This window comes from Anopheles arabiensis, chromosome 3, assembly GCF_016920715.1.
Source record: "Anopheles arabiensis isolate DONGOLA chromosome 3, AaraD3, whole genome shotgun sequence".
NCBI classification, from domain to species: domain Eukaryota; kingdom Metazoa; phylum Arthropoda; class Insecta; order Diptera; family Culicidae; genus Anopheles; species Anopheles arabiensis.
The window spans coordinates 50,725,161-50,738,409 of record NC_053518.1 but is presented as its reverse complement, the minus strand read 5'-3'; positions in this window follow the sequence as shown (position 1 = coordinate 50,738,409).

Sequence of the window (13,249 nt, the reverse complement as noted above, 5' to 3'; positions counted from 1 at the left end):
GGGGGAACCAGTGTTGAAACCATCAACGATAACGGCAAGAACGGCATCGGGGGAGCAGCTGAATCTACTTGGGGAGTTTACTGCTGAAATTACACTAGCCCAACAACGCGAAGATTGTGTGATACGAGTGGCCTCGGAGAACCTCTCACTTTTTGGAAGAGATGCGATGGACATTTTCAACCTCTGGAACGTACCGCTGGCAACTGTTTGCAACCAACTGTCTTTGATGAGCATGGGTTCTAACTATTTTAAAGATTTTGAAGATCTATTTTTAGATGAACCAGGATGCTGCAAGAAAGGAAAAATCCAGTTGGTCCCAAAAGAAGGCGCGATTCCATTTTTTCGTCCTAAGAGACCAGTGGCGTACGCTATGATGGCAGCTGTTAATGGAGAACTGGATCGGCTGGAGCGAGAGGGAATTATCACCCCCCGTCGAATGGACAGGCGGAACGATTCGTAGACTTTCTTAAGCGAGGGCTTAAAAAACAGCGAGGGAGGAGCATCGGCACTGGACATCTTCTTATTGATGTATAGAAGCTCTCCCAATAGGCAGTTAGAAAACGGCAAATCACCAGCGGAACTAATACTTGGGAGAAAAATGCGTACCTGCGTTCAACGAAATTACCGTGCACACATCGTTTTGGCTTTGCTTTTTCATGAAAACTTTAGCTAAATGCCCTTTCTATGGAATACTGCAATGGAATACAGACGGAAATTTGTCCTCCCAGGACCGTGGATCTGCTTTTTTGATGTTGTTGCAAAAATCATCCATCGGGATCGTTCCTAGGACGAAAAGATTAACCATGTCCGCTCCAAACAACGCAACCTTCATTTTGGACACTCTTATTGTTGGAACCTTACAACAGTAAAATAAGATGGTTCCAACGACCTGTCGACACATCCGTTAAGAATTGTTGAGAGAAGAAAAGAGATGGGAAAAAGAGACAATAATTGTAAGGAAATAGGATAAAAAGACTCGCAAGATTAGCCAGAGCGATATTTACAAACGAACTGGCGGAATAAAAAGACATATTTTTTGGCAACAGCAAAAGTATCACAAAAACCTTTAACGTATTGGGCACTAAATTATCTTCCACTTCGTTTTCTAACACTTATGGTAGCTCGCTTTGCACGGTTTGCAAATGGACACGTTCGCTATGAACGCTAGGAGCGTTTCGCTCGTCGTTCCTCTGGTGCCGCTGCTTATCTCCACCCGCATGGACCGCGTGCACACGTTCACTTGTATCAGTCGCGATCATAGCACTATCAGCTTTAACTCGTGCTAGCCGGTGGCAATCTTCTGTTAGCTGCGCTAGGGTTGCATCTGTGCGCTCTTCCATGCTAGCAAGCAGCCTGACACGAATATCACGATCACATACATCCTTTAGTCCGCATATCAGGACGAGACATTTGAATTGCTATTCCGTCATAGATGCAAATTCAAAATCGAAGCATGCGCGGTTTACTCGGCCGGTGAATGACAAAAGATCCTCAGAGCGCGTTTTGGTGATGCTCAAACATGTATACCGTTTGCTTAGGGTCGACTCCATTTTCACTAAAAGCACCGTGAGTGGATGAGCAGCGTAGGCAGTCGCAGCAATGGTTTCAACACGCTTTGCCTCCAGGACCGGCAAATACTGCTCCAGTGCCAGCGATGCCGCCATTTCAGATGCCAGCAGCCGAGAATGGTGTACCGCCATCGCAAATCGCAGGAACATCGGGTCATCAACCTACGCCGGAAACGTCGGATGTAATGTAAATCGTGCTGCAACTCCAAACGCAAGTGAACAAATTACTTTTAATTCATTGTGTAGGTAATGTTTCACAAGCACCGCTTGTATCAACACCAGCCCCAAACCACAAGCAAATTCTAAGTTCGCTTAGTGGTCATTGAAAGGAGTTTCGCTGCGATGAAGAGGAAAGGGTTACTTTCGCGAATTGGTTTTCTCCTGCGAAGATTCATTCGCTAAGGACGCTTCGAAGCTCGATGATGCAGCAAAAGTGCGGCTATTAACTCGGAAGTTGGGCACTAGCGAATACAACAGATACGCCAGTTTTATTTTGCCAAAACATGCTCGCGATTACACGATCGACGAAACCGTAAAGAAACTCAAGCTCTTTTTGGCAGCAAAGAGTCCGTTTTGAGAAGACGTTACAAGTTTTTGAATACCACTAAAGCATATAGTGAGGATTATCTGTCCTTTGCTTGCCGGATGAACAGAGCGTGTGTGGACTTTGAGGTAGGCAAAATAAACGAAGAACAACTGAAGTGTCTCATCTTCGTGTGCGGGTTACGGAACGAAAGGGACGAAGAGATTCGTACTCGACTTCTTTCACTAATGTTGTGGTCCGATCAAACTTAACCATTTTGTCCAGCTGGGTGTGCCACTCAGAGATAGCAGTCGACGGCTTCCGTATGATGTGTGCGTGGAAGGATGTGCGTGAGTTACAGGTCGCTGACCAGAGGATTGAGAGAGGTATGGTGCAAAACAGAGGGAGATCTAACTTACAGTACGCATGCAGTGAGTATTCTCATTCGTGCGGCTGAGCTATAGCAAATAGGATTAACGGGCCCATGCTAGTAATGTATAATTAAGGATAAAAGGTTTTTATATGTTTGCGTCGATGCAAAGTAATCGTCTTCATCATTGTAGTTAACGTCCATGAACTCGACATAAAAACTAATAGAAAACCGGCCGGAGGTACGCCTTGAAGATTTAACGGAAGAGTGCCAACGTGTACTAAATTTGAAAATGGATAGCGCAATGATAGAAAAAAACACCCATGGAAAAAGTGTTAGCAGCAGCAAAGAGCAATGATCGACAATATGGTAGAAGACAAAATGATTACGAGAATATTCAACACACACAACAGCCAAACTATCAGTATGGCCGCGCTAGAAGCTGCTGGCTGTGTGGAGGCGACCATCATGCAATAAAGTGAAATCTTAAAAATTATAAATGCTAATAAAATTATAAATTATAAAATTATAAATGCATTTGCAACACTATGGGACACAAAGAAGGCTACTGTAGCTCGGTATTTCGTTGGAACGCGAGCAGAAGAAAAAGTGCGATCAGAAGCGTTACGATTATGGAAGTTGGAAGCGGGCGAGGAAGAAACATCGATGTGCTGATAAATCGAACTAGGGTGAGAATGATGGTGGATACCGGCGCAGACATAACCATCGTTTCATCGAGATTGTGCCAACAGATGGGGGAACCAGTGTTGAAACCATCAACGATAACGGCAAGAACGGCATCGGGGGAGCAGCTGAATCTACTTGGGGAGTTTACTGCTGAAATTACACTAGCCCAACAACGCGAAGATTGTGTGATACGAGTGGCCTCGGAGAACCTCTCACTTTTTGGAAGAGATGCGATGGACATTTTCAACCTCTGGAACGTACCGCTGGCAACTGTTTGCAACCAACTGTCTTTGATGAGCATGGGTTCTAACTATTTTAAAGATTTTGAAGATCTATTTTTAGATGAACCAGGATGCTGCAAGAATGGAAGAATCCAGTTGGTCCTAAAAGAAGGCGCGATTCCAGTTTTTCGTCCTAAGGGACCAGTGGCCTACGCTATGATGGCAGCTGTTAATGGAGAACTGGATCGGCTGGAGCGAGAGGGAATTATCACCCCCCGTCGAATGGACAGGCGGAACGATTCGTAGACTTTCTTAAGCGAGGGCTTAAAAAACAGCGAGGGAGGAGCATCGGCACTGGACATCTTCTTATTGATGTATAGAAGCTCTCCCAATAGGCAGTTAGAAAACGGCAAATCACCAGCGGAACTAATACTTGGGAGAAAAATGCGTACCTGCATGGAATTGCTTCGTATACCTCCCGAATCTTAACTAGAATCTCCCGTGCCTCAACAACGAGTTCGCTGTTTCAAACGAGGCGATTTGGTATACGCGAAAGTCTATGCACAAAACAAATGGAAATGGAAAAAGGTGTTTTAGAAGACAGGATGGGGAAGGTCATGTACGAAGTAGTCGATGAAGAAGGAAAAATATGTTGGTCACATATTAATCAGTTAAATCCTCGTTACACTAATTCTTATACCCTTGCAAATTCTTCCAGCACATACCGTTTAAACGTGCCTTGGATATGAGTATCTTGATGGATGGTAACGTGGCTATAACCATACCAGACCCGGCTCCATATGTCTGCGCGCAACCGTCCGATTCGACACTAGCAAGCGCAGCAGCTACGTGCTCGCCAACACCGCAGGTTGTTTGTCCACCACCATCAAGAGAGATTGCCATACGTTCGGAAACATTCCCGGAAGACACGCATAGTGAGCCTGCGATGCCAGTGCAGCCTCTACGCCGTTCTTCCCGAACACGAAGATCGCCGCGTTGGATGGCTATGCACAAACCGTATTAAACCAGGGGGGGATGTTGAAGAGTGCCCTCGTGTAGACGGCCTTACAGATGCAGATGCTGCATGGGCCTCCTTCTCTCAGGTGACAGGCACTCCCCCACGAGCCGAGCCGAGAGATAGACGTGAGCGGGTCTTCGTCTAAAGGCCGGGCTACATTGATCGTACTCGCAAGCGTAATTTTTATTTTCACTAGCGCATCTGGCGACGACCAGCGCAAGCTAGATGTCGGTATAATTTATGTGTCAAAATTATTCATACTTGGTGTCTCATCAAGTTTCGACCAGGCTACCTGTTTGCCGTAGGAAATGTTGATAAACGTCCATAAATTGCAACAAAGTAGGCCGTTAATTGTTGTTGTTGGACAAATCGTCATTCATACAAAGCGCTGGGCCACATTTTTCCCCATCTTCCAATGTCTATCCATCACTGGGTAAAATTATAGCCTCCTCGACCCAAAACGATTTTTGACAGATAAATTATGCCAGCATCTAGCTTCAACCCGCCGCCGCTAGATGGCGTACGCGTTCACAAAAATTACACTATGGAGTACGATCAATGTAGCCCGGCCTTAAGCATTTGTAGATAATAAGTTTTATTGTAATAGATATAAGTTTTATCATCTGAGACTGTATATGTTTTGTTTACCGTCAAGTTGAGAACGTAGACATAACAGTATTTTAAACTAATAAACGTACATAATAAATAAGATACACAAACGATAAACACTTCAAAATCACAAGTGCGGTGACCGCGCACCAGCCGCACCGAGCGCACACGAAACACGAAAAGGATAATTGGGTATTTCTAATACACTGATGTACACAAAGGTTATACGTGTAAAAAAATATTCAACCGCATGTCCTCGGCGCGGAACAGTGTGTTCGAGAAATATGCCTCAGATTCAGCATTGCATCCGATGAATTCAGGTATCATCAACGTTTTCAGGTATCATCAACGTTTTCAAGCATCATTCCGCAGTATTGGCATTGGCTAAGACAGATTCGGGAAGAGGTCCCGCGGTCTTGAGATAAAGTGTGCAACCCTGTAATCTACCCTACTAGCAAACCCTACAGGCAAAGAGAGCGAAATTTTGGAAGATGTATTTCGCGAAATTTTCGGTCGAAGATGTATTTCCCGCCATAGTCGAGCGGCAGTGATTTTTTCCGAATTGAGAGTAAGCGCGCACAGCGCTCTCTCGCTTGCCTTCAAATTACACGGAGCGCTCTCTCGATACAAAACAGCTGATCAGCTGAAACCCCCTCCCTCCCGTTTGTTTCCCCTTGCGTTGCGCTGAATACGCGGATCAGCTGTTTCCCCTCTCTCGCATTTCTCTCGGTTAGCGCTGCGCTGTTGCCGCACTTTGCGCGTTGCGCTGGACACCCCCTCCTCCTCGTTTCTTTCGGAGCGTACTGTGCGCTTTCGTTCACACAGATTTACTGCGTAAAATCGCATGCATTAAAATAAAACTTAAACACATCAAACTCGGTGGATATTCTATCACGTTATTGCAACTAAAGGTACAGTTCCACACATAGCTAACCACAATCTTGTCACAAAACCACACATTTTTTTTATATTCAATAATAAAAAAATCGTCATACTTCGCATTTAAAGCACCCGCCTGTATCCCGTGGTTTATGTTGAATTGGTTTATGTTTATGTAAAAAAGCATTGAAATAAAGCAGCGTAATTTACATATTCATGTTGAATTATGAGAGATTAACGCTGCTTTATTTCAATGCGCACAACACTTCAACACTTGAAAATACGACCGAGGCCGTAATAATGTGAATTGAAATAAATAACACTTCAACACTTCACTTTAAATTACATCGAGCGCCCGGGACTTAGGCTAAAACGCGCGCGGCTTCACACTGCGAAGGCTTGAACTGTACTGACGATTTTGTGTGGTAGCAAGAAAGGGAGCGCACGAGGAACACTCATTGCACTAGTGCGAGCGAGACACCGACACCAGCAAGCCGCTGCGAGAAACCCAAACTGAGCGCGCTGGCTGAAAGTAAACGCACACATTCACACATGTGTGATTGTGTGAGTGCGAAAACTGTGTAGAAAGCAAAACACGCTCTCGCCGCCGCGTAATTCCGCGTATTTCCAACCGTCTCCCCTTGCTTCTACATGCCCCTCGCCTGAAAGACGCACACTTTTACATTCTCTTTGCTAGTAGGGTCTGGTCCTATGAAAAAAGTTGCAACGAAATCTTCCCGCATCCTTCTATAATGACATTCAGACCATCCACCGCTAATTCAGAAGCCGATATCTGTTCGCTTTTTGGTCAATATTTCTCAAGTATTTTTTCTGTGCCAATAAGTCAAACGAATTTATCACCAGCATCATCTTCGCATTCGTCTACAGCCACTAGCACCGACTTTTCTCTAGACTCAATCGGTTTGGAATCGGTCCTTAATGCTTTAAACCAGCGATCGGCAAACTTTTGAGGCAATGGGCCAACTTTAGTAGATGATCGAGTGCCGCGGGCCAGGAGAATGAGGTTTTTTATTATTGCGCTTAAATTATTACATTTTAATTTTTTAGAAACATTTTAGGTATTATTGTTGTTTTTCTGTAATTATATCATCCAACTATGCTTCAAAATTAAAGATAACTTCTTTAAAAACTGATTGTTATCTTTAATCACTTTGGAATCAGCAATAGATGGCAAAAAATTTGATCAGTCAAAAACTACAAAGAGGGATAAACTACAAAAAAATACAAAGATATTCTGGGGATGATACAAAACTCTGAAAGGCTGAAAAATTATCGAAGCAAACATGGATTCAGTAATTATAAAAATGCTTTATGGACAAGTCATGCCATGTCAGATAAATAGATAACTGATTCCTTATGAAAAAGCTCTTTGACAATCGTTGTTCTCGTAAACAGCAACAGTGTGGAATCGTCGTTCTCGTTAAAACAACAAGGGTTTTTTTTATTAATTGTTTTTTGCTTTCAAATACGATCAAAAATATCTCTAAATAAATTTAAAGGGCAATCAACTGATTTGTGAGAAATTAAGAGGAACGATTAAAACATAACATAAAAAAATATCAAATAAATGTAATTTCACTATATTTAAAACTTTGTATTGCATGTTTTGTGTTGGCGAAAGTCTAATGCTCTCCCATCGCAAAGTGACATGCAAAACTTTTAATAAATTTATTGCAACCAGTCTTTAGTGCATCTCATCAATATACAAATTCGTGTGCGATATCCTTCATTTTGAAAGTCTTATTGTCGTGTTGAAACAATGTTAACCGTTATGTAATTAACGGTTGCATTTACAAAATTGACAAATTCGTGGGATTATCGTAGGATTATCTTCACCCGTTCTAACAAATCGTTAATTGCACTTTGAATAGTGTCTGCGTATCGTCATACAACAACTTGGCTATCAACCACCATCAGACGCCATCACGACACGCTGGATTCGCCAAACACTGACGGAAGTGCTATTTGAGCCGAAGGTAGTCTTGGAAAATCCGTCAGTGAATTGGCGACTACTCTGGCGCAATATTCATCGTTCCTGTTTATCGTCCCTTCTCATGAGACAACAGGCAACCTCTATCAGTCACTTCACCTTGACACCTCTATCAGTCAAACTTTAACCATGATGAACAAAAAAGTAAACCAACCAACTTAGAAGCGTGCGCGATCAACGAATAATACCCCGTAGCGTCTTAAATGAACTGCGTACAAAAGTTTTCCGTCGCATGAGAACGTTTCTGCGTTTTGGTTACCAACATTTTGACACTATTAGGCAACCATCAAAGCATCGCAAGAGAGCTCATTTTTGAGGTTCCAAAAAAGCTAAAAACGAAGACAGAGGTACAAGTGGCTACATTACGATGCGATGGAGATCGATGCAACCCGCCAAACAGTGAAATAGTACTTGGAAAACATAAACACATATATCAAGAAGCAGAAATCGCGTCCACTGATTTCGCAATGGCAAACAGTGACGCCAAAACTTAATGCGTTCATATTAGGTGAGTTTCGGCAAAATTTCGACATGACACCCTAGACACCAATTCAACAATTCTGTCGCGAAAACTTAGGATGCCTATTGGCACGTGTTCGTCCATCGTGGCGAAAATTCCGATTGAATAATTGATTGAACAAATCTAAGACTTTGCAACACCCAAAGTCTTAGATTTATTTGTCCAAAGAAGCTTAAATAACTACCTTTCAAATGATGTACATGTAAAGAAATTATCTATCCTAGTTTTTGTTCTACAACCAGCCGAAAAAAGTCAATTGTTTCTTTATATGGATATTGATATTGATACGGGGATCACGAGTTCGAACATACCAAATGATCCGTCATTCCATAGTACTTTAACTAAAGTTGAAAGAGTACGATGGTATAAAATGTTATTCTAAACGATATTCAGTAATTTGTATACGAAAAGTTTCTTTCCATCTTTCAATATCAGTCAAAACCTTTCGCGGGCCGGATTGAATGTTGCGGCGGGCCGGACTTTGCCGATCGCTGCTCTAAACGCTTTAAAATTTTCACATAAACCTGGTCCTGACGGTATTTCGGCCTTATTACTCAAAAAAATCAACACTCATTTGCTCCGTTGCTTGTAAAACTATTTAGTTTATCCATTTGTTGCTTTCTAGTTCCCGTTCCGTTATCATCCCTCAATAATACGCATTTGTCCCAAGAAGATCTACTTCATCAAACCTCATGTGTTTTACTTCTTTTGTCTCGTCCAAGTTGGAAAATTCATTACAAGACGATGCAATCTGAGGTTCTCTGCCGCCTGCTCGATCCCTTGGTACGATCCCTGCTACATAGGAGAGCCGCAGACCAATGATGTCTATATCATCAGCGTATGATAACCCAGGATCTTTTCTATTATATCCCCTAGTCTCCACCCTTGAGTCACGTATGACCCTCTTTAGCGCCACGTTGAAAAGTAGATAGGCGAGCCCGTCCACCTGGCGCAGACCTTGTGTGGTAGCAAAAGGTCCTGAGAGTTTTCCATCTACCTTCACCTGACAAGTGACGTTGTTCATAGTCATTCTAACTAACCTTATCAGTTTAGCCGGGGTTACAAATGAGCTAATATCATCGTACAGTTTTACCCTGGCTATGCTATCATATGCGGCTTTGAAGTCAATGAAGAGATGGTATGTGTCGTTTATGTATTCAGCCATCTTCTCCAAGATCTGCCGCAAGGTGAAGATCTGATCAGTGGTTGATTTTCCGTTTCGGAATCCTCTTTGATAGTTTCCTACTATCTCTTCGACGTGCGGGACAAGGCGATCCTGAAGGATCAGGGAGAATATTTTATAGGCGGTATTCAACACCGTAATACCCCTGTAGTTGTTGCAATCCAACCTGTCTTCCTTCTTGTTTATGGGGTAGATGATGCCGAGATTTCAATCACAAGGCATCGATTCGATCCCACACCTCAGTAACAATTTGATGAATATCGTTTTCTAGTCGTGCACCTCCATTCTTGACCAGTTCAGCTGCAATTCCGTCGGTTCTGGGTGCCTTGTTATTTTTCAGCCGACGCATAGCCTTTCGTGTTTCTTCTATGCTAGGTGGCAGTAGCATGACACTATCTGCTAGTGGCGCTTCTAGCTGTTCGTTAAACTGGCCGTTGACATATTCATCAAAGTGCTGAGCCCACCGCGAGAGGACCTCTGGCTGGTTACTGACCAAGTCTCGATCCTTGTTGCGACAGCAGGTTACCTTAGGTACAACGTTGTTTCGGTGTCTTGCCATCGCTTGGTCAAATTTTCGTGTCGGTCTGTACGTCTCTCTGGTTTGCTCGAGTTCTCGCATGTTTTGCTCTTCCAAAGCATGCTTCTTGGAGCGGTGATCTGGTTTCTCTTCGCGTCTGAGCCGTGAATATTCCTCTGCGCATGCCCGCGTTCTATGCCGTTGCTGCATTGCTCGATATGCAGTGTTCTTACGTTCGGTCACTTGTCTGTATTCTTCGTCGAACCAGCTAGATTTTGTGTTGCCACATCGTGGTGGGAGAATATATTTCTTGCACAGTTTATGATTTTTGTTTTCAGAGCGTTCCACTTCTCACTCGATGTTTCATGTAAGTTTTCTGGTAGTAGAGACTCGTCTAAAACGGGTTTGAATACCTTTTGGACAGTATTGTCCCTTCGCGAGTCCATGTTGAATCTCGCATGCGCAGGGTGCATAGCTTATCGTTTATAGCCTTGAAATCTATGAATGCGGGTTTCAGCCGAAGACCTACGGCGAAACCCGTACCGAGCACGCGGTGGCGGTAGTGGCAGCTATAGTAGATGTCGTAGCATATCCTAGCACCTGTTGTGCACACCGTTCCCTAGCCACCGAATGTCTTGTAGAGCTACGAGGTCCATGTTCAGTGTGGCTAGGGCGTCGATCCAGTCTACTTCTTCTTTCTTCTTTTGGCTCAACAACTGTTGTCAGTCAAGGCCTGCCTGTGCCACTAGGGGTCTTAGCTTTCCGTGACTAATTCACTTGTTCCATCACTGAAAGAAATAAAGTACACAGAATCGTCCACACCGACGTTTAATCAGCATTCAATCGTGTTTCCCATCCTCTGCTCATAGACAAACTATCCCATTTCAGCATTCATCCCTCCTGTATTTCAAGATTTTGTTCTTTGCTGTCTAATCGCTCCCATTATGCCGGTGTCCCTCAAGGAAGCGTTTTAAGTTCTTTGTTGTTTGTCTTATTTGTTAATGATGTTATCAATGTTCTTCCTCCTGGATGTTTTTTGTCTTATGCTGATGACCTTAAAATATTGTACCCTATATCCTGTCCAGACGACCGTGCTATCCTTCAAGATATTCTTGATAATTTCTCTTCCTGGTGTAAGGTCAACTTGCTTTCTTTGTGTCCTGATAAATGTTGCACAATTTCGTTCTCTCGTTCCCGCTCCCCATTTACCTACCGTTACTCCCTTAACAGTGTGCTCGTCAGTCGTTTGAATACAGTAATGGACTAGTGTGTTTTCAATGACTCTCGTCTTTCTTTTAATCGCCATATTGATACTATTGTGTGCAAAGCTCGTAAAACGCTTGGCACTTTGAAAAGTGTTGCTCGATACTTCCACAACCTAGGTTGTTTAAAAGCCCTCTTCTGTGCCCTGGTCAGGCCACTACTTGAGTATTGCTCGGTAACATGGTAACCTTCAGCCAGGGTCCACATTGACCGTCTGGGGCGCCTGCAGAAATCGTTTACCAGGTTTGTTCTTAGTAAATCCCTCGGAGTAGGTTACTCGGCACTACCTCCTTAGGCCGCGGGGCCATGGGGTTTCTCAACGCTCATTTTCTCAAGCACTCATTAGTGCTTTTGAGAAACCTACGTTCTAAACGTTTGTCAAATTGGCCCAAAATTGGTTTGAGAATATTTGAGAATCTTTGAGAAAGTTGACGATGCAGTAGCCGAACTGAAATACAAGCAATTGTGCTAGTTGTTTTTCGAAAATCACTTTGGAAAATGTATTCAATGTTTACATTTAAAATCATGCGATCTAAAACTAATTTTATATTTAAAGTTCCAAGTAAAGCTTGAGTGGCTTTATCAGTTTCTCAGAGTGAGAAAAATTGACAACGGCCACGAGCTCGCGTCTGAGAACAAGTTTTGAGCGTTTGACAAACTTAAATGAGTACCTGAGAATGTTTTATCAGCTTGAAAAAACCCCTTTGCCCCGCGGCCTTATGAGGATGTCGGTTGCTTGGTCGGAATTTTCAAAGAATTTTCATTGCAAATATTCTTATGCACAACAGTGATGCACCTACGTTGCTCTCGTCAATACCGCTCTACGTTCCTTCTCGTTCCCTCCGCGTTCCCTCGTCCTCCCCTATATACTAATGATCCACTGCTGCGCGCAATACGCACTTTCAATTCCTCGTCTCACCTATCATCCTCCTCCTTCCGTTCTCGTCTATCCTCCCTCCCTAGTATCTCTTCTCCTTGTTATAAGTTATAACAAGGATAAGTTATAAGCCTCCAAAAGACACTGGCTACCCGGGTAACCCGGTTGACTGGAATAGGGGTGTTGCGACAAACGCATCGGTGGCTAGCTGGGTCACCGTAACTAGAACGGCTAGACAACGACAGGTGGCGCTAACAGTACGACGTATACAGTTTTCGGAAGGATCGTGGCGATTTAGCATCCGTGAAGCTGAATAATCCGTGGTGATCGTGGTGCCGTCGTCCGAAAGCCGTTGACCCCATTCGTACGCTAAAGCCGCTAAGAGACCAGTGAATTTTTTATCACTTGTAAATTGCGAAATAAACGGTGTTTAAGAAAACTAGTGAACGCGAGTTTTGTGCGAATCCTTTCGGTAGAATCGACAATTACTTGACGTAACAAGGGGTATTGCAAAAATTAATTATAAAAAACAGGTTTATTCTTCCTCAAAAATTCCAAAATTTCAAGCCAATCGTATTCCTAGAATCTGATAAATAATTTGGCTACCCGGGTAGCCGAATGCCTGGATCAAGGTTAAAAGATATCGGTCTAATTTTTTGACACGACATCGCTGAAGAGTTTCCTCAACGATCGGTGAAAAAAGTTATCCGCTAAATGGGTTAGACTCTAGAGAACTGTGTCCAGGGTGTTGCAAAGTCAGATATTGAGTTAAAATATGATGTGTCCGACTTCAGGTGACTGCCACTGTATTTCTTCATTTTTTTCACTCAGGATTCTTCTCTAAAACGTCTTCTCTTTTGTGTGTCCTTGTAGGAACTCTTCGCTGAGGGTGCCATAGTAATAATCGAAATTTTCACTCGTGTCACTAGTCCAATAATCTGTTTTTTATTCTATTTTGTCCTTCGTTTTTTTTTGGAAAAAGATCAACATTGTTCAAGCAGCG